The sequence below is a fragment of the Otolemur garnettii genome, unplaced genomic scaffold, assembly GCF_000181295.1.
Source record: "Otolemur garnettii isolate 467f Iridium unplaced genomic scaffold, OtoGar3 scaffold00122, whole genome shotgun sequence".
Classification (NCBI taxonomy): domain Eukaryota; kingdom Metazoa; phylum Chordata; class Mammalia; order Primates; family Galagidae; genus Otolemur; species Otolemur garnettii.
This window is the reverse complement of record NW_003852517.1, coordinates 797,584-800,868: the sequence shown is the minus strand read 5'-3', so window position 1 is coordinate 800,868 and position 3,285 is coordinate 797,584. Positions and strand designations below refer to the sequence as shown.

General features: G+C 32.4%; 1 protein-coding gene across 2 annotated transcripts in view; it reads right to left on the bottom strand.

The window, feature by feature from the left end:
• The window catches only part of NECTIN3 (nectin cell adhesion molecule 3), a 122,910-nt gene that overhangs the window by 113,129 nt on the left and 6,496 nt on the right, over nucleotides 1-3,285 (bottom strand). The gene's annotated exons all lie outside the window — the stretch shown is intronic.

The window sequence follows — 3,285 nt, the reverse complement described above, 5'->3', positions numbered from 1 at the left end:
GGACGCGGGACAAATTGTTGAAAAGCCGGACTGTCCCGCCAAAATCGGAACATCTGGTCACCCTACTCATAACTCCAACATATCCTTTACATTGCTGCTTGAGCTACTCAATAGTTAACCTGTCTTCAGAAGCTTCTCACTACTTAACCACAGTCTAATCTCAGCAAAGTACAATTAAACTTTGCTAAGTTGACCACCCAAGGAACTGTTACAAACTGGTCAACATATGGAGGTGGTCAACATAAAGGACTAGGCCTACTATACTGATACGTACATGTAGTGCATGTCTGGTCTATGAAAATTAGGTCAACTTAAGGAGGTGATCAGTAGTAGAGAGGTATTTAACTAAGTTCTACTGTATTTAAAAATCCACGACTTCCATAAAGTCCATGCTTGATTTAAACTACATGGAAACATTAATTCCTTCTAAAGAGTTCTTAGTCATCTTTTTTAACTTATATCCTCTTTTTCACTGATTTTCTCAAAAATGGTAATCTAAACTCTTACATCAAGAGTCAGCTAGAAAATTAGCTCCTTTAAGTCTTTTTCCATCTTCCAAATTAAACTGCTTGTTCCTCTATATTATGCCACATCAATTATATGACACAATTCATTTTCCCTTACATTACTGGTAGTTGCATTTGTAGAGCACTTTATTACAATTTAAATTTGATAGCAATTCTGTGAAAGCAGCATTATTTTGACAATTTTATAGGGAAAAAAGAGATAAAGAAGTAACTGGACACACACACACTTAATTCTGAATCTCCTGACAATTAATTTTGCATTTCTTAAGGGCAAAGACTCCAAGGGATTTAGCAGAGTCCTGGTAACAGATACTTTGAGTTTTATGTTTTAAGTATTCTTTTGTGTTTGAAATAACCCTGTTTTTTATCATTCTAAACTCCTGAAGACACTGCTCAAAAGTCTCATCACTTTCCTTAACTCTTTGAGGCCTTACTGATCTTTTTTCAGGCTGTATCAGACCACTGTGTATGTTGTTACAAATGCCAAATATATGGTGTTAACCTTACTAATGCTTTTGTAAGCTTTAGAGAACCACCACACTTTATTCCACTGTGATATCCTGTATACTACCTAGCACACAATTGGTGCTCTATCACCTCCTTCCTGGTTGATACTCAGTAGTTCTCCATTTATCCCCTCCTCCAATTTCTAAGTCCCTCATTTTCTGCATTAACAGGTATAGATCAACTATTGTCACCAACTTTACCATTCTAATCATCTACTGGGGAAAAAAATCTACAGTGACTATTTTAAATAACTGTAGAGGGCAGCAAAGCAACAGTAGTAGCCTCAAACAAAAATACTTATGTTTTCTTAGGGAATTTCAGGTTTGTTTTCATATTTTAACAGATGTTGTCAAGATTAAAGCTTCTGGAGGACAAGAGATTTGTGGGGGATGCTATTACAAATTTCACCAGGTATTTGAATGTTTAAACATTTTCAGTGTCAACTATAAATACATACATATATGTATATATGTAAAAATCTATCAGTGACCAGATCCTTTTATATATACATGGAAAAATAAGTTTCATAAACAACGTATGGTTTCAAAATAGCCCCTACAATGCTGACTCCTTTAAGAATCTAAAAGTTGAAAATATTTTTTTCATTAAAATTGTAAAAATAATCTATTTCTTAATTTTATTTTATTAAATACAGAAAAGAATGTCAGTCTTATTTCCTGTTAGGAAAAAAAAAAAAGATGTCCTCATTAGTACTACTAACTCTAGAATTGATGTGACTCCTTTCTATAATTCAAAAGGAGTCAACAGTAGGGTCTCTACCAGCTTAAAAAGAAAAAAATTATTAATCCGTTGATGTCGCACTAGTATTTAACAACAAACACAAGGCAACAACTTAAAAAACAGGAACTCCTTGCTGTTACTTTAATATTGATGTTCATTCTGTTTTTAATATGCACTGGACAGACAAACTGTATCATCAAAATAAACATATATTTATAACTTCAAAATTGCTTATACGAAATAAATAACCACTACTACAAAAGTGGTTATGGTTATTCTTAGCAAATATTTCTCGAACTTTGTTTTGGTGGTAATTTTTTTTACCTCCTTTAAATTGAAACAAGCAGAAACGCAGATTTTAGGGTGGCTACTACAGCCATTAACATATGCAGACTCATAATTTAGTGAAAAACATTGCTATGGTATCCTACCCCTGTGCCCTTAGCAAGAAGTACAGAATTGTTAGCTGTGTACCTTCCCTACTTGAATCCTTCAAAAAAATTAAATGAAGAAACTGAGAAATACTTTTTATTTCACATTTAAAATATTTCTGAACAGGCACTTTATTGTCTGACTCAGTATTAAATTGAATGTATAGTCATGAATATCTCTAATCTAAATCAAATTAGTAGGAAGTGTGAGTTCATAATAACAGGACATTTGTGAAATGAACCTTAATCTAGCCCACAGTAGCTATGACTAAATTAAAGATCTTACTAATACTCTTCAGAAACTATGATCCAAGATATTTTTATACTGCAATCATGATTGTCATGGATAACTCATAGAAAGAGAGTTCTTAAACAATATTGATCTTATTCAGATTACTAATACTACTTTCGTTAATATTTATATTCTTTCTCTGAACTCAAACAATAGAAAAGTCAAGCACATTCTTAATTATATACAATGTTCTCAAACAATGAGTTGGAGCCCTGGCTAGCTCTGTCCATCTATATTTATATTTGCCCCTTGTCTTTTTTATGTCTTTCCCAATAGTAACACTGGTCTCTTTCCATTACAAAATAGATTAGGTATCTTAACTCTACCCACATTATTCCTAAAATTCAACACAGAGTCAGATGTCATACATATGTCCAACAGAAGCTATTAGTACAAAACAATTAGATAATTACACAGCTGATTTTACAACACCAGATAGGAAGATCTGTTATTTTCCTATGAGATCAATTTCACAAACACTTGAAAGTCAAAATGGGTAATAGAAAGGCATAAAGAGAGCAAAAAGAAAAAAAAAAACAGTAGAGAACTCGCATCAAGTAGTATCTGTAAGTCTCTCAATCTTCACTAGTTTACAACTCAAACTTAAAATATATATTCCTGTTAAGACAGGAATATCAAAACCTTCCTAAGACTATATTCCCCTAATTTGTTCTACACATCATAGCTTTTGCAACATAGTAGGTTATTACACAAAAAAGGATTTGCTTAGTCTATAAAATAGTATATTTCACTAAATATTTTTTAAACCATTATAAACTAACCCACA